Source organism: Rattus norvegicus, chromosome 3, assembly GCF_021556685.1.
Source record: "Rattus norvegicus strain SHRSP/BbbUtx chromosome 3, alternate assembly SHRSP_T2T, whole genome shotgun sequence".
NCBI lineage: Eukaryota > Metazoa > Chordata > Mammalia > Rodentia > Muridae > Rattus > Rattus norvegicus.
The window spans coordinates 40,289,737-40,309,282 of NC_141536.1; positions in this window are offsets into that span (position 1 = coordinate 40,289,737).

Consider the following 19,546-nt stretch of genomic DNA (forward strand, 5'->3'; position numbering starts at 1 on the left):
ATATAAATGTGTGTGTGTGTGTGTGTATTCACAAAAGAAATTGTTCATATATTTATTTAAATGTTGCCCTGGTGTTTAAACTTATTATCTCTTCCATTGCCTTTAACAAGGCTTAGAGTATGAGACTCAAAGACTCCACGTGTCCATTTTAAGATGAATTACTTTATGTTCAAGAGTCCACACTATACCATAGCCATACAGTAACTTCTAAAAGCCTCATTTCTCCTTTCAGCATCATAAAAGAAGACTGTTCTGAGTGATTACATTAATGACTAATTGAATTTTATTCTTGTAGGTTAGATTTTGGGGGTGTGGAAACCCCTCCATCTTCTGACATTACTGCTTTTCCTGAAATGAAGTTGCAAAAATTTCTTCACATGCTTTGTAAATAACTCTGAGATATGTCCTAATTTGAAGCATGATGTTATCTGTCAAGGCTGATGAAGGCTCTCCAAGATTTGTGGCCAATCTTCAAATTAAAATCAGGCCATCTAGTAGGTATCCAAAGAATCAAGAGTTTACAGGTTTGTTACTAAAGACAGAAAAGTAGGTCTAGTGGCCTAAGCATTGTGGTTTAAAAATGGTTCACCAGTGTTTCCATTTAAATTCATATAAACAAAGATTGCCTTGGGTTCGGCTATAGCAGTGCCACACAGCAGTATCTTGCAGATGTAGCCAGTAAATTATATTCATGATGCCATATTTAATAACTGAAAATTCACATTTTACTACAATTGCATTTGTCACTGCTGAAAAACAAACTAGGATGTGGAATGTTTTATTACAGCAACTACATTCTTGTGAGAAATGATTAAGTCACTACAAGAGAAAAGTAAGGCAAAGTACCACATTCGCCATAGTGCAAATATTAATCACACATAAATAATACAGGTGTCTTACAGTAAGCCGCATTCCCCTAAAATATAGATTACACATCCTAGGGGCATATAGTAACACAACAGACTTGAAATAAATCCCTCAAGCCATGGTGGCCAAAAGAAATCATTTATATTTTGACAGTTTAATATACTTTTTGGTTATGCATAACAGATGAAAATATTTACACCAATATAAGAGAGTGAAAGAAAAATTAAATCTGAATAATCGACCTGTTCAATGTCTGATTTTTAATTTCAGGGAATTCTTTTATAACTATTCCAAATAATAAATATGCTTCTTACAATTCAACCATATCCACTCATTTTTAATTATTTCATAGCAGCTAAAAACACAGCAATCAGCCATCTCTCAAGTCAAAGAGAAATTTTCCTGTTGACCATGCATATCAGATTTGAGGAGAAAGAGGGTGTCTTGCCAACGTAGGCTAGCATAGAGTGGGAAGACCAGCATGGTGGCTGGATTTACACACACCTGAGGAAGTCAGGTCCATGTGGGCAGGGAGGTATATTCTCCACAACTTTCACTTTCTTCTTATTAGTTTTTAAGTATGCATATGTGTTTCTTCTTTTAAAGTCTCAAAATATGCAATGTGCACATCAGGAGTTAGGTATGAGAGACATTTGATCCCTGCTTCTCTGCTGCAGTTGACTAAACATGCTTGCGGGATAGACTAGAGAGTAACAATGGGAAGGGTATTGTCATTGTCCGGCTCCTTGATCTTAAAACAAATAAAATCCACTGCAGTTGTAATCACATAGTTTGATTATGAGACAAGACCACCCACAATCAGAGCTGGCATTACACAATTCTGCATGAAATATTTTCACACCACTTTGTGAGGAAGAGGAAATAAATGTACTATAGTCAGGTAGGTGAGTTTACAGAGAGGGATTAGTGGAAATATGTTAGCTTTTGTTAGGTACTCAGCCTCTTGCCATTATAATGGAAGGAGTCCTGAAACAGAAAAATGCATTTCTAAGATGGGTATATTCTTGACAAAAGGATTTGTAAAAAAAAAATAATAATAAATAACAAAACCTACACTCAACTTTTAGAGATTTTATACAAAAATCATTTACATGTAACATCTAAAAGGGGGTATAAATTAATAGTCACAAAACCATATAGCTGCCAGACTACTACAGTTAATAAAAGGCAGCAGAAGCTTGTTCCAATATTTCTTAATGGTTTTGTGTTTCATCACCAAGTAACCATGAGGCATCATATGCTGATTTCATCCTACTGATTTCTTAGAGTACTGTATCCTACTCCCGTCAATGGTAGATCTTCCCTCCACTAATTATTAACAATGTTACTCCTTAATTATGGTTTGTGGCTCCTACATCATCAACTTCATCCTCCTTATGACATAATTTCTGTCAGAAAACAAAATACTATCATTTAAATACTAATGCTATCATTTAAAAATACTAATCATTTAAATACTAAATACTATCCTTTTAAAAAAAGGAAAAAGAACAGATTGAGGGGGGAGGAGAGGAATAGAATAGCCAAGGATGAGGGACGAGGGCAGTGTAGTAAAGAGAAGTACAGATGAGGGAGGAAGAGGGCAGTTTTACTGTTCTGGCCCAGTTCCTCATATATGCTGTCCTCTGCATCAAAACTTTGTTTTCAGATGATGTTTTATTTTTATTTTTATTGGTTATGTTATTTATTTATACATTTAAAATGTTATCCTCTTTCCAGTATCCCTTTCACAAGCCCCTAAGAGGGTGCCCACCCGCCCACCCATTCCTGCCTCAGTGTTCTAGCATTCACCTTCCCTGGGTCTTCGAGCTCCTACAGGACCAAGGGGCTCTCCTCCCAATGATACCAGATAAAGCAGTCCTCTGCTACATATTCAACTGGAGCCATAGGTCTCCCATGTGTACTCTGTGGCTGTTGGTTTAGTCCCTGGGAGCTTTGGGGGGGGGGGAGATGGTTGGTTGATATTGTTATTCTTCCTATGGGGTTGCAAACCCCTGCAGCTCCTACAATTCTTGCCCTAACTTCTCCTCTTGGGTCCCTGAGCTCAGTCTTATGTTTGGCTGTGTACTTCTGTATCTGTATTGATCCGGCTCTCGCAGAGCCTCTCAGAGGACAGCTATACTAGGCTCCTGTCTGTAAGTACTTCTTGGTATTAGTAATAGTGTCTGGGTTTGGTGTCTGCAGATTGGATGGATTCCCAGGTGGGGCAGTCGCTGGATGGCCTTTCCTTCAGTTTCTGTTCCACTCTTTGTCCCTGGATTTCCTTTTGACAGGAGCAATTCTGGATTAATATTTTTGAGGTGGTTGAGTGGTCCCATCCCTCAACTGAGAGCCATGTCTATCAACAGGATATGGTCTCTACAGGTTCTATCTCCCAAACAGCATGTATTGGCACAGAGACAGGCAGGTAAATCAAATGGAATAGAATTGAAGGCCCAGAAATGAACCCGCACATCTTTAGTCACTTGATCTTTGACAAAGGAGCCAAAACCATTCAGTGGAAAGAAGACAGCATTTTCAACAAATGGTGCTGGTCCAAGTCCAAATGGATCAAGTAACTCCACATAAAACCAGATATGATAAATCTAATAGAGGAGAAAGTGGGAAAGAACCTCTAATACATTGGCACAGGGGAAAATTTCCTGAACAGAGCACTAATGACCACATGCTCTAAGATCAAGAATTGACAAATGCAACCTAATGAAATTGAAAAGCTTCTGTAAGGCAAAGGACACCATCAATAGGACAAAACAGCAATCCACAGATTGGGAAAAGATCTTACCAATCCTACATCCAATAGAGCATTAACATCCAAAATATACAAAGAACTCATGAAATTAGACTCCAGAGAACCAAATAATCCTATTAAAATGGAGTACAGAGCTAAACAAAGAATTCTCAACTGAGGAATCTCAAATGGCCAAGAAGTACTTACAGAAGAAATGTTTGACATCCTTAGTCATCAGGAACATGCACATCAAAACAACCCTGAGATTTCACATTACACCAGTCAGAATGGCTAAGATCAAAAACTCAGGTGACAGCAAATACTGATGAGGATATGGAAAAAGAGGAACACTCCTCCATTGCTGGTGGGACTGCAAGCTGGTACAACCATTCTGGAAATCAGTCTGGTGGTTCCACAGAAAATTGAAAATAGTTCTACCTAAGGACCCAGCTATCTCACTCCTGAGTATACACCCAAAAGATGCTCCAACATACAACAAGGACACAACCTCCACTATGTTTATAGCAGCCTTATTTATAATAGCCAGAAGCTGGAAAGAACCCAGATGTCCTTTAACAGAAGAATGAATACAGAAAATATGCTACATTTACACAATGGAGTACTACTCAGCTATTAGAAACAGTGACTTCATGAAACTAGACAAATGAACAAATGGATGAAACTAGAAAATATCATCCTGAGTGAGGTAACCCAGTCAAAAAAGAGCACACATGGTATGTACTCTCTGATAAGTGGATATTAGTCATAAAAAATCTTGGAATACCCACAATACAACTCACAGACCACATGATACCCAATAAGAAAGAAGATCACACCAAAGTGCAGATCCTACACAGTGCTACAGTCCTATTCAGAAGGAGGAAGAAAATAATCTCAGAGAACTAGAGAGAGAGATCTGAGTAGGAGAGCAGAGTGGGAGGGAAAACTTGGCCAGTGCAGATATGGTAGGAGGAGGGGGAGAAGTACAGAGGGCCAAATATTTGAACAGAGGTGTGTAGCAGTGGGGGATGGGGAACTGCAGGTAGTGACTAGAAAGTTCCAGATGCCAGGGAGCAGAGAAGTTCCCAGGACCCAGCAGGGAGGACATTCACTGAAATACCCATCAATGATGTTTTATGTTCATTTTGTCTGTCTTGCCTCTTATCAATTTAACTTGAATCCAATCCCTTCCTACTGCTCATCTCACAGCATCGCTAAAGCTTGTCTTGCTAAGATTAACATAACTTCATCCTAACAACCCTGTCTTTTTACTGGTCACATTTTAGCCATTACTAGCACTTGTCACCACTGGTCTTTCCACTTTTATCAAAACTACTTCTTCCCTTACCCTCAGTCTTCTCAGCTTTCTTATCACTTCACTGAGGACCATGCTGAGATGTCATTTGTTAGATTTTCTAAGTTTAACTTTAAAGAAAAAAAACTACTTACAAATATTCCTTTTACTTTTCCTATTTATACCTCCCAACTACTTTAACCTGTCCGTCATCTGTACTCTAACTTCAGACCTCAATGTGCATTACTAGTGCTCAATGTACATTACTAGACCTCACAGTCATATCCAAACTCCATTTTCACTCTGCTCCAATGGTAAGAAAAAATTGATATGGTTGTTTTAGTATTTCTGGCCAAAATTCTTCCTACCTAAAATTTGCCTCAGTCTAACAAGATGACTCTTCAAGCCAACAATGTAAAGTCATTCCTGTTCTAAATTAGCTGAAGTTCTCCAATGAATCCTAATCACACAACATCAGTGAAACAGGCTCATTGGTCTCTGGATTCTTATCTAATGCCAATGAGACTAAATCCCCATGTGTACAGACTACATGAAGTAGTTTTGGAGAATTCAAGTAAAAGTTTAGGGACATCAGAAGCTAAGTCCTCTAGGACTCAGAAAAGTCTGGGATGAGTGAAATTTTGACTGTTCTGGTTCCACTTATACCACAGTTTAAGGAACCCAGATCCTGGCCCATATGTTTTGGGATCATATGATTCATTCACTACTAAACTACTGGACAGCATGTTGTGTCCAGAGGTAAGGCTGTTGCTCTGAGGCCCCACTTGTGTTGGGATGCTGCACACCCAGCACATTCTACAACCACGTATAAAAAGGACAGAAGTGGATTTATGCAAAGCTACCAGGAGTTCTGTGCAACAGAACCTGCTTTTTATGCTGTTGATAAGGGTTCTGCAAAATCCAGCCACACACACACACACACACACACACACACACACACACACACACACACACACACACCTCTCAGATGCCACGTGCTCCCTCCACATCATACATTTTCGTCATTTTCAGTTTTTTAAAATGGCATTGTTTAAATTAAATGCTGGCCTTGTGTATCTAATGGAGTCATGAATGCCCTTCATTGGTCATTCTTTTTATGACCTCTATACCATCGAATGTCTCTCTCTCTCTCTCTCTCTCTTCCTTTACCTTCAGATGAGAGGTCACAAGGGGCTACTAGCCTTGGAACATCTCACATTTTCCCCAAAGAGCATCATCAAGAGTGACAAGCATGGCCTTCATTGCTGTTGATAAAAAGATGAGAAACAGGAAAGAAGTCTCCATAAAATATTTGTAATGCTTAAGGAAAGAGAGCACTTATCTTCAGAGTCTCTCTAAAGGCCGAAGACAGTCTCTTTTCTTGTCATAGATACCTAAATTGAACTGGCTAGAAAAAACCAGAGGGATTGAGGCACTTTTACTATAACCTTTCAGGAATCATTTCTAAAGAGATAATTTTTTTTTCATCTTACTCAGACTTAATGATTTGCCTTTCAGTCAATGACTCAAAAACTAGGTTTACTTGCTTTTAGAGTCCCCATTAAAAGATATCCTAGTCCTAGGAAACACAAGGCCCTGGGTTCGGTCCCCAGCTCTGAAAAAAAGAACCAAGAAAAAAAAAGATATCCTAGTTATATTTTCTGATATCATTAATTAACATAAAATGTATACATAAACTTTATCTTGAACTGAAAATTCAACTACTAAGCTGACATACAGTAGAAAATATCTGTTATTCCAGCACATGGGATGATGAGTCAGGAGGATTAAGATTTGAGAAGAAAGCATATCAGTCTACCCTATGTAGAGAGATGACATGTTAAGAAAGGAAGAAAGAAAGAGAGAAAAAGAAGAAAAGTAAAAATTAACTTCACTAGTTCTTTTTCAAATTAAAAAAAGAGTTTTATAGCCCTGCAAGTATGAAGGTACTAGGTGTGTTTGGTTCTACAGATACCTGAGACTCAAACAGATCTGCTGGCAGAAACAGCAAGACATGTAAAAGTACTTGTATACCAAGTGGCCCATGGTTCATCCAAACACTGCTGTACGTTACAGACCTTCCCAGTGTGTATCACTAGTTGGTCAGCCAGCGCTCATTTGGACACATGAGACAACAGAATAATGACTGTTTGCCAAGGCTATTAGAAAGGCATAACCAACCAGCTATCCAGTCAAACAGAAGAAAAATTTTTCTATAACCAAATATGCTCTCCTTTATGATTTCTGGGCATATCCTGATGATCCACAAGGGCACACTCTTCTTATTCACTGCTATGAGAACTGTAAAAGATCTACAGATCCTTCAACGTGATATTTATCAGACAGGTTTTTGAAATGGCCAATTTAACTTTTTCATGTGCAAATTTTTAAACAATTTACAATAAGCTCTTCCTTACCTACTGTTCCTCAACTTCATCCCTGGTAGGATGTGTATGCTGTCTAAAACATCACCTGAGAGTGATGCATTAGCAAATTGTGTCTCTCTGAAAAAGCATGCTGGATATACAAATAATCACGATCTTTCTTCTATGACTGGAGAGTCCATTATCCATTGAAGTCTGTCTACTCTGGGGTCACAACCAACCATTGTGACAACAGATTACCATTGGACATATTTATATCACATTAAGTGCCTGGAAACAGGTCTCTATGAATTTTAAATTTTTTCAATATTATTTTCATTAGTACTCTGTGTGTCTTTATATTTGTCCATGCAATTGTGTAAATTTTATCATCAATATCATCATTATTACTGTATGTGTATCTATATGTGACATAATGCATATGTAGAGGCCATAGGGTCTCCCTCATTTCTGTGACTGTTCTGTATACTCCAGGATAGCTCTCCTGAGAGCTTCCAAGCACATCTCCTTTTCTCATCTCCATGTCATGGAAGGGGTCCTGAGATTAGAGATGATGTCATGATAGGTTTTCTGTGATTAGAGATGTGAGACACAGGATCTGATTGTTTGTGCTGTTGTTGTTGTTGTTCTTATTTTGCTGTTTTGTTCCAAGTGGATTCTGTGATCCAACTTAGGTCTTCCAGTTGGTATTGCAAGCATTTTACTGGTTGAATCATCAAATTCACTGTTGCTCAATATTTCTAAGGTAACCATTACCATTTGTGGAACTAGATAAATGGCTCAGTAAAAGAAAATGCTCCCTGATCACCCAGATGACTAGAGTTCATCTCCAAGTACTCCTGTACCATGGCTCACAATTATCTGTAACTCCATTCCAGGAAACTCAACACCTCCTCTACCATTCTTGGGCATCAATGCACACACACACATGCACACATGGAGAGAAGGAAGGATTGGGGTAGGAGAGAGAGAGAGAATATGATGCTCTGCAAAAGTCTGGTTACCTCCATGGTATATTACACCTTTCCATGCTATAATTGGCTTTAACCACATTTACAAAATCCTTTTTGTTGTGGAAGCATTACAGTGATGTTTTCTATACAACAAACAAAAAAGTTTTATGATCAAATACAGTGCTGCGTTCCTATAGTCCCAGGTACACAGTAAGCTGAGGCAGGAGGATTAAATACTCAGGTCAGATAACATACAAAAACCCTGTTTCAAAAGAAATGGTCTCCAGAGGAATTTAAGCATTAAATTTAGCGCATTAAGAAGTATACTGCTGGGTATCTACTATAATCGCATGAGGTTTTAAAGAAACTTCCCCATGCATTAATTAACTTATTAAACATGATAATTCCTAATTGAAATTATAACATAGTTTTGTAGAAGTGGTATCTCTGTAGTGCCTAGCCTCGCTTGGATCCCAGTGACTCCATCAGGGCCTATCACTTAGCCACTCTCAATGAGGTAAGGTAATTCAAATGGTGTTAACCCAATGCAAAATATTCTGCATTAGAACAAATAATAGGACAAAGTATATGACCAGAAACAGGAAATATTGATGAAAGTTATCCCACTCCTCATGAACATATCCAACATTGCTTTTTTTCCTTTCTTCATGGGTCTCAGAATTATAATCTCTGGGGGAAAAGAAAAAATAAAATCAACATAAGTAAAGTTTAAGTTTGGGGACAATGTCAACACCCATACTGTCTGAGTTCCCAGACAGAATAAAAGGAGAATGAAACAAAGGCAGCTACACCCCTAATGTAAGAGTAAAGCAAATGCTCCTCCCGTTAGACTCTCCATGTTGGACATTTGGAGACATTGATGGTAAAAGTGATGAAGACAAATGTATGAGGTAACTACTTTAGCATTAGATATCAGGAGACCTCAACTGAAAACAAGCAAGCTTTAGGATAAGAACCAAGTGCCAAGAAATAAAGTTGGTAAATTAAATAATTAGCTTTAGACAATTAAATGTTACAGGGTGATTGAGTTGCGGCTGAACAGAAAAATAAGCAAATTTAAAATAGTAGTTATCTCATGCTAAAATGACACAAACGATATGAAACAAAGACCTACAACAACCGAATATGTCTCCGCCATCTACCTCTCACAGGCATCTGGGAATGAGAGAGCTTCTCCCTGAACTAGAGGACAGTGAGAACTTCGGGCTCCCTGACAAGCAAGAGTTCTACGATTCTTCTGGTGGCCCCTCTGTACATTCAGGCTTCTCTACCTTTATTCTGCAGAAAGCAGGAAAGGTCCTGTTGGCCTGTACAGCACTGTAAAGTCACTGTTGGCTTAGCTTTCAGTTGAGGGTCTACATCAACATCATGGTGTATATTTATTGCACCTATGTAAACCTAATTGTGTGCACTTTGACAATGTTCTTTTAGATCTGTTTCTTTGTTTTGATACAGAATCTATAGCCCATTTTCACTTCTTTTCTCTATTGCTATATAATTTCCAATAAAGGGAAAAGATATGGAAACAACAATGAGTGACCATCTCAATTGCCATAAAATACCTTGAGTTTTAGTGCTTTCAAGACTTGGTCCCAAGGTTTGCAGAAGCTAGGAGCTGCAGTGTATTCTAAAGGAGTTCCTTACCACTTCATATGTTCTTTCATGCTTGGTCCCAAGAAAGAACCATCACATTGAACCATCCTATAAACACAATGGGGAAACATACCGTAATATTTCTATAGATTCATTTAAAATAAAACTGGCACAAAAGGAGAAGCAGGAATGCACAATGTGAAAGAATTTATGGGAAATATAAAATCTCAATTTTAAAATTTTCTTCTAGCTACATAAAAAATACGTGTCTTGTATGTATACAGTATGCAAGAGTAAAAAAAGAATTTCAGTGAACATCACTTCCAGGCATCTTGATATAGATCAGCATGGCACTATAATGATTTAGACAAATGAGTTTGGTCTATGGCAGTTTACTAAGTCCATCTCTTGAGTTTATCAAAATGCCCCTTTCCCCATGAAATTACTTTTGACAAGCTGACTACTGTTTCTTTGAGACGTTGTATAAACATCTTGAATATTTAGTTTTGCGAATTTACTAAACTACACTTCATATATTTGAAAGTGTCACTGTTAACTCTAAATAGGTTTATTATTATTTTTACCTTTTGGGGGGATTGTGATATAATTACCTCATTCCTCCCATCCCTTTCCTCCCTCTGAACCCTCCCACTTACTTTTCCTTTACCTCTTACAATTTCATAGCCTCTTTTCTCACTAATGGTTCTTACATACCTAGATTTGAATGTGTTTACATATACATGCCTAAATGCATAAATATAATCTTCCTAGTCTGTGTAATGTTAGTTGTTTGTATGTTTGGGGGGCTGATAATTTGGTATATAGCTAGATTCTGATGGCCAGTAAGTCATGGTGAATGTAAGAGGGAGGTTCGCAAGTGACTATAAGCTACTAAGAATGCATCTAGGAAGGCCACTGAGACCATAGCACGGTTCAATGTGCCCTGTGAACCCATAGGTGTCTTTTAGTGTGTACTCATCGAATGGGCACTAGCATTCACACATCTAGACAGAAGCCTGACCTATTCTGCCCTCAAATTCCTGAGGTGCTGACTGGGCACAGCTAGTTTCTAAAAAGGGTCTGTGCTCCTTAAAATCATAGTGTGTTCAATGTTCAAGGAGTTAATTAGAAAAAAGCCAGATTTACACATTTTTCTCAGAGTAGATCAGGAGAGGGTTTGGAAGTACAAGCCTAAAGTAAATAAGACCAACTGCTGATTTTTCAATTAGGTTATATTTCAGGAATACAAAATTACATATTCCTTTCCTACGCACGTCCCCTGCACTTTTAAACACAGATCAACCCATTATTAAGCTATTAATCACCTCTTCCAATTAATTGCTAGAAAATGACCCAGTTTTTAAGCTGTAGTATTGCAATTGAAAAGCTCTTTGATATTTGGCAAGGTAAAGTTACATGCGGTAGTAATTTGAAACAGCGAGGCTATTAGCTGCTGTTTCAGATCTCAATTACTCTAAAGGTAGATAATTACAAACAAAACAAACTCATTCTCTTACAATAGTAAGTGCCACTTTTTCTCCGTTACAATATTTATGAGTGATTTTTTTCCGCTCACTAAATATAATTTCCATGTGAAAAATTGACCTTAAGAGTATGAAATATGCCTATAAGTAAAAGCTGTGTTTTCCTGCAGGATAAATACAGTTCCTGAAGCCTAGGTTTCAGAGTTGATTGACTTATTGGCTCTGTATACGGTGTGCTATTGTCTTTATGCTCCTGAATGTGGAAACTCTTCAGAGAAAAACTGAACTCCACTGGGTCGATCTGACTGTGGAAGTACAGTACACCTCTCCCCTCTTCAATGCAGGCTTTCTCCAGAGCCTAAAAATAATAAAGAAAAAGGAAATCTCTTCTGAGGATTGGTTAGAATCATGCGAGCGCTACTGCATCCCAGGGCTTATGGAATGTGTACTTTGACTGGTTTAATGTTCCTGAGAAGTTAATAGTGTGGGGTCCTTTCCTTTTTAATCATATTCCTTTCATAGTAAAATATTTATTCAAGCAAATGTAAAGTACTTGTCAAAATATGAGAATATGAAATTCCCATTTTTAGATTTCTTAAACACAGCAGTGATACAAAATATAAAGTGCCGATTTTCCCCCAGGGCTAGTTTTTAAATTCATGAAATTACTAAATGTGTTTTTGTTTTCTTTTCCTTACCTTTTGGTTGCTACATAAATTAGTAAATATAATAAGAAGTTTTTCAGCTGCACACGATCTCAACATTGTAAAAAACGATTGCCATAAAAAGCTATAAGGAAAAACAAATACAGGGAAAAACACAAACACTGAATCGGTTCTATCTGAAAAAGTTCCCTTAACAGGAGGTACAGCTGACAGATCCACGGGTGCCTTCAGCAAGAATCTCGTTTCGGAAAGCAAAACAAGGGGGAGCACCACACTGGTGTGTACACGTATCTAGCTGACAGTCAAAGGGACGGAATATACATGAGACAATTCCAGACTCAAGGCTCCCTGTGCTCTCCGCAGGCCTCCAGCCTCGACAGGATGCCTTCCATTGTCCCCTCCCTCTAGTGATGTCTTTTAAATGGCTTTGAATTACTTTGAGTTTATCTTTATGAGAAGGATGATACAATAGTTTTTAGTTTTTCCTCAAGGTTCCTTAACCTCCCCCAAAATACACATGGGGAAGCATTCTTCATAAAAATTTAATGTATGGAGAACATATATTTTCAAATTAAGAGCACTTACGCGTATTTGCCAATGTCATCGTGTTTGTCCCAGTGTCTATATAACTCTCCGTGCTAACAACAATCATAAACGTAAACTGAAAGAGTTTAAACACATTCAAAAAGTATTAATCAAGCATATTTTCCTTTCATGACAAAAGGAAGTCTGGATACTATCTGGAAGAGAGGTTCATTGCTTTAAGATACAAAATGTCTCCACTTCAGCTGCCTGCATTTTTCAGGTTGTTTGGACTTTCTTCTCCGGCAGCAATGGCTGCCTCATCAGATTCCCAGGCAAGCTCTACCACCGTACATAGGTGCTTCTTCTCATTGCCCTGACTGAATGCAAACTGGCAAAGTGCTACTTCGTAAGTTTAAAGGGGGTTTGTGGTAATACTCTTTCTCAAATTAAATTCGTGCATTGACTTGTTGGGTAGCTTTCATTGGAACCAAACAATTTCACAATATAGGAAGTTTGAGATTTCATTTGATTTTACTTGAACAAGATTGGTGAACCCTCATGCTGGGACAATACATGATATTTGCCTGTTGGCGTGTTTGTTTTCTGAAATAAGCTTCTTTTATGTGTTTTTTTTTTCAAAATTTTATTTACTTTTATTAGTTATTTTATTTATTTGCCTTTCAAATGTTACCCCCATTCCCTGTTTCCCCTCTACAAAACTCTCATTCTCTTTCCATACCCCCTGCTTCTATGAGGGTGCCCTCCCACCCACCCACACACTCATTCCTGCCTCAACACCCTAGCATTCCCCTACAATGAGTCATTGAGCCTCCACAGGACCAAGGGGCTCCTCTCCCATTGATACCAATCCTCTGCTATATGTGCAGCTGGAGCCATGGGTCCCTCTGTGTGTACTCTTTGGTGAGTGGTTTAGTCCTTGGGAACTATAGGGGGTCTGCTTTGTTGATATTGTTGTTGTTCTTCCTATGGGGTTGCAAACCCCTTCAGCACCTTCTGTCTTTTCTCTAACTCTCTAAGTTCAATGGTTGGCTGTGAGTATCTGCCTCTGTATTTGTATTTGAGAGCCTCTCAGAAGATAGCTATAACAGGCTCCTGTCAGCAAGCACTTTTTAGTATCAGCAATAGTTTCTGGGTTTGGTGTGTGCAGATGGAATGGGTCCCCAAGTGTGGCAGTCTCTTGGTGGCCTTTCCTTCAGTTTCTGCTCTACTCTATGTCCCTACAGGTGTAATTCTGGATTAAATGGGTGGGTGGCCCCATCCCTCAACTGGAGGCTGTGCCTATCCACTGGATATGGTCTCTACAGGTTCTATCTCCCCTTTGTTGGGTATTTTGGCTAATCTCATCCCTCTGGGGTCTTGGGAACATCTTGGGGTCCGTGGTATCTGGGTCATTATAGTGGCTCCGTACCCCAAGGCTATACACCTCTGTTCAAATTCCGGACATTCTGTACTCCTTCCCTTGTCTCCTCCTATACCTGATCCTATCCTCTTTTTATCTCCCCTTGCATTCTCCCTCCAATATACCTCGATCCAACTACCTTACATGATTATTTTTTTCCACCTTCTCAGTAGAACTCAAGCATCCACACTGTGGTCCTCCTTCTTTTGGGTTTCATATGGTTTCAGCCTTTTTTTTTTTTTGGCTAATATCCACTTATCAGTGAGTACATACCGTGTATGTTCTTTTGTGACTGTATTACCTGACTCGGGATAATATTTTCTAGTTCCATTCATTTACCTGCAAGTTTCACGAAGTCATTATTCTTAATAGCTGAGTAGTACTCCATTGTGTAAAATTACCACATTTCATGTATCCATTCCTCTGTTGAGGGACATGTGGGATGTTTCCAGCTTCTGGCTGTTAAAAATAAGGTGCAGCTTCTTTTGACAATGGGTGTGAGAGCTTAAGATAGCATTTAATGAGTGTATTCTGTAGCTAAGATTTTTAAATAGTGAGTGTTAAAATATATATCTCAATATTATATACGCATAATACATATACTATATGTATTCTGATCTTTTCCTAGCTGTCTACATATGGGCTACACATACTCTACAAATTAATATTAATTCAGTGAACAAGATGCAATGACCTGGTGACGCTTATCACCTTTAAAAATTTCTATTTATTAGATTGATCAAAATGAATACCTTTTAATTGACGAATCACAGTGAAGCATCTAGACTTCCATTGACCAGCGAGTGACGAAGTACACAAACATTTCATGGTGTCTCAACAGTAAGCCAAGTGGAGGTCATTTCATCCCTAATGTTACTTTTCCTCCTTAGTAACGGTCAGTTCCTTATGAAGAAAATGAGAGAATAGGTACAAAGCAGTGCACAAAAGTGAGACAATGGAGGACAAAAGGTGGCCGGCAAAGCCTTTCACTGCAGAGCGACTGTGATGCTATGAAGAGTTTACTTAACCATGCACAGCCAAGTATCCTAGCCCAATGATATCTCAGTATTTAAGTACAAGTAGAAAAGGTTCCCCGCAAACCAAGTCAGAATATGCAGAGGTAATAAAGATGATTTTCAAAAGAAAGCACACGTTCAAGAAATACTACTATCTTTTTTTCTTTTACTTGTTCATATTTTGCCACATGGGTCTTTGAGTGTTGCCCAGACTGGTCTAGAAGCCATGAGACCTGCATCACTACACCAACCACTCTACATACTTTTGCCCAAAAAAAATTCAAGCTACTGTTTCTGCTTTCACATGAATAAGGGGTGTCTGTGGTTCCTTTGCTTGTCCTCTCTGTCCTCTCAGGTAGCAAGACTTCCTATGTTGCTGTGTTCAGAATTACTTGGCACATGTAGACAAAACTGAGCTGCCTATAAGGCTGAGCATCTGCAGAGTGCTGTCCTGGTGACTCTTTAAGAACACTGGTCAAGTGTTGTTATCAACCAACCGGATAAGAAGAACAAGGCTTCCATATCTTTCATTGGAAAGTCCTAGAGAACAGCTCTGAATATATATGGCATCTATACCTACAGTCCATCGCCCTATCTTTTCTTTTGATCATGTGGTTTGAAAATCCAACCCTAGAGCTGATTCAAGAAAAAAAATTAAAATGCCAGAATCAAATAATGTTTTTTCTTTCCCTCCAACTATGTATACTTTTCCTGAATATTGAGGATTTAAAAAAAAGACATTTTGAAAATTCCATTTTGTCTACCTGCTTCTTCTATGCAAAGGGAAGCGGCACCCGTGTGCATAAATGGCTGCCCCTGCCTTCCTAGCTCTAACCTGTTAAAGCCTTTATAAGATTTGATGCCCAACTGGGTACTCCCTTTCACTATTCCCTCCTTAAACCATGAATATTTAATGTAAACAAAGTTTAAACCCCTGACTCTTCACAGTCAGTGTCTCTAATCCTTTTTTCCAGACTAGGTATTTCTAAATCGCGTTAAATCTTTCCTCTTCCTTCTGGTCAATTTCAAGGTTTTTACTGAATCAAATGCAATTTGTGAGACTAGTCTTTCTCTTGGTTTAGGTCCCCCCACAGCTTAGTATGACCTCTTCAAATCAGGTGATTATCCTGAATAACTTAGTGCTTACAATTAACCAACAACCAGTAAGTGCAGCATATATATATATATATATATATATATATATATATATATATATATATACACACATTGTGTGTGTGTATGTGTGTGTGTGTGTGTGTGCACATAAATCCACTGGCTAATTAAAATTAGTTCTGAAAAAACCTAAGGATATTATTCTTTCTACTTTGGGAAAAGGTTGTATTTATCTTTTTTTTTTACATTTTATCAAACAACTTCAACTTACCTTTCTAAAATATTAAAATATATAATGTTAATAAACAAGTGGGTAGTTGATTATCGCACTTTTTTTGATTTGTTGTTGGAGGACTAGAGGAAAACCAGAGCAGTCGAACTCCAGGCGTGATGTTTCTGTGTACAGTTTATTCGAACCTTAAATGATTTCCTTTCCCAGGAAGTCGAAAAGATCACCTAGCACACTGTGTTATTTATTTCACTTAGAATGTAAAACCTGAGGCAAGGTAAAGAGGAAGAACATTTAACCTCTGGTGACCCAAGGTGCACTTGATCTGTTATTTTGTATTCTATACTCTTCAAAAGAGCAATATAAACAGAATTATTTATGCCCAGCAAAATGTTGCTTAATTACTTATGCACCGCTGTTTGCTTGTATTTCAAGCTCTCTCTACCACCCACAGGCAGACGTTAAACAGCTGCTAAAAGCTAGCTTTAGTCTTGCCTGTTTGAAATTAGCATACTTGAGCTTTGAAAAAACTTTGTTACCAATTTACATATGCAGAGAGACTGATATTTAGACTCGCCATATGATATGTCCCTCAAGAGCTTTTCTTATTGCCTCCATCCTCAGGTCTCAACCTAGAGACTGTAAATCTAGCAGGTGATTAATTCTATACCCTTGAGAAACTAGCAATTAGCACTTGCAACCAGTAAAAAATTGTCATTTCAAAACCCTGTTTACTATGCCCATGTATTTTCTATGAACTCATGGTTAACTCTAAATAGATGTGCATGGCCATAGATCTGCAGACATTTCTGTCTCCTTAGGTAAAATATAATATAGCTGCGAGCTAATCAACCTATTAAATATATATAATTGACATTCTCTTTTTAATAAAAAAATAGCAAGATGTAGCAAGCAGGGAAATACTATACATGATGTTTTATGCCACTAAACCTTAATCAGTTCATTTCAACATGATGACTTTGTAGGCTTTACCTGTTCTGTGTCAATTCTTATCTCTGATAGCTGAAATTACCGACTTCCAGATGTTCTTATGCATTATTGAGGTCTTCTGCAGTAGATGCTGGAAAAGGTAAGATAAGGTTTTATTTCTTTGTAGTACTCACAACACTGAGATCAAAGCCTGCAAAGTGCCTTGCTTAGTATTGAGAACTATGATGAACCTAACATTTATTTTCAAATCACAAACCTATCATAAAAACTGCTCATCAATCTTCAGTTAACCCTTTCATGTGTGATTGGCAAATTCAGCAAGGAAGCCTTTGGAAGAGCTTAAAGTGGCACGGTTGCTCATAAAAATAAAGTAATTCCAGGAGGGACTGCACATAACGTGTGTTTCAAATTGAAAATATGTAGTGGAAGCTCTACCTTGTGACGGAAAAGGGAAAGTAAGAAAACAACATTACAACATAGTAAAAATTAATCCATAGAAAGACTTGCACTGAAACAATGCATTTTGGTCAAGATGAAGACTCTTTTAAAGAATTTATACACACAAACACTCACACACATTCACGCACATTATATTTTTTAAATGGTTTCTGATAAGATCAGCCAGAGCTTTGTAGAGTGCTAACTAAAGTGAAAACAGAGTAATTCCATTTTCTGAAATGTTTTCAGCTCAGTTCAAAGGAAAGAAGATAGGTGAAAACAGCTAGCGTGCACGCAGTCCGCAGAATGGTGTTAACATCCTATAACCAAAACATTTCATTTTGAATTGTATGTTACACATTTTTTATGATTACAAGAGTTTTTTTAAAAAAAAAATGCCATGCGGGCTATCTTGATTCCTAACCTCAGTTAGCAGTTAAGTCTGACTTGAAAAAGAGATCTTTAAAATCCAGAAAACCCATGACGGGAAAAATTTAGAACCTTGCATTTGAATACAAGCGTAATATCAACTTCACCCAGAAAGGCAAGATGTTAAGGACAAGCGCAGAATGCTTCAAGAAAAGGGAAGCTAGTTTTCCCACTTGCGCAGTCATTAGATCGTCTGCAGAGAAAGGCACGCTAGACTTTCTACTAATTACATCATCAGATCATCATACAGTTAAAATCAGTTGCAGGGCCCTCAGACAAAACTAAATCCCAGCTTCTAATTACTATTTTAGTCCCTTTTTCCTCGTGACACGTTGGTGATAGATCATTATTTTTTCAGCAATTTGTTCACATTTATATGCAATATAATTGGATCTGATTAATTATTATGATTAATGACTGCAGAATTTCCTTGCAAAGCTATTAATACTGGGGATATCAAATGAAAGACATGGACAAATTAAAGCCCAAGGATTCCTGTTGCTCCTGCTCGCAGCAGCACAGGAACGGAAGTAACCCTTTGCTGTTCCCGGCAAACACAAAGTGGAATGCAAGCCTGAGCTCACCGAGTGGCTCTAGGAGGTTCCTATCCTCTCCTGTGAAATGTTTGGAATGATTTGAGGCTTATTTCGAAGCATCATAAATAAGCAATCTGCCAGGTCTGTGTAGAAAAGGAGCACACAGCTCGAATGTTTTTTAACTGGAAGCAGCAAGGAAATGCATAGCTTTCAAAACAGGTAGACCCCTATTAAGAAATAATTGTCTTCAAGGATATTTCTAATTTCTCCATTTCCCTCCATAAACAAAATATCAGACACTTAGTTAACTTCTACTGAATGTCAGATTATAAAATTTCTAAAGGACGTATTTATGTAGAGTGTGTTTTGTATTTTAAATTATACTCTGGCTTAGAAGTGGGATATTACATGTAAAAAAAGCAAACAACGACTGAGTAGCTTAGGGGATCGACTTTCCCGTTACCTCTGGGACCTGACTTTAAATCTGGCTTTGAGCAAACTGAAGAAAAATCATTTCAATCTAATGGCAGCAGCAAATAAAAAAAATCAGATAGTTTGAGTTCCTTGAAGGTAGCAGCAAGCTTTTTGCTTTGTGAAGTGTCCGGAATTCTGAGATTTAAAGGGGGGAAAATGGATTTGGATGATGTGTGTCTGATGATAAACTGAGAAATACAAATGATATTAAGTACAATTTGCATCTGTCTTAAACAGTCCCAGCCCCGCTCATAGCATGAGCTTAACGGAGAGGTACGAAAGCTCCAGTCTTGCTGAGAAGGTGGATTCATTCTGTCTGACCTAGAATCTGTAGCGGTGCCTGCATTAACACGAAGATTTTCAAAAGATTTTAGAGGTAGCTTTTTAGTGACAATTGGATGCAGA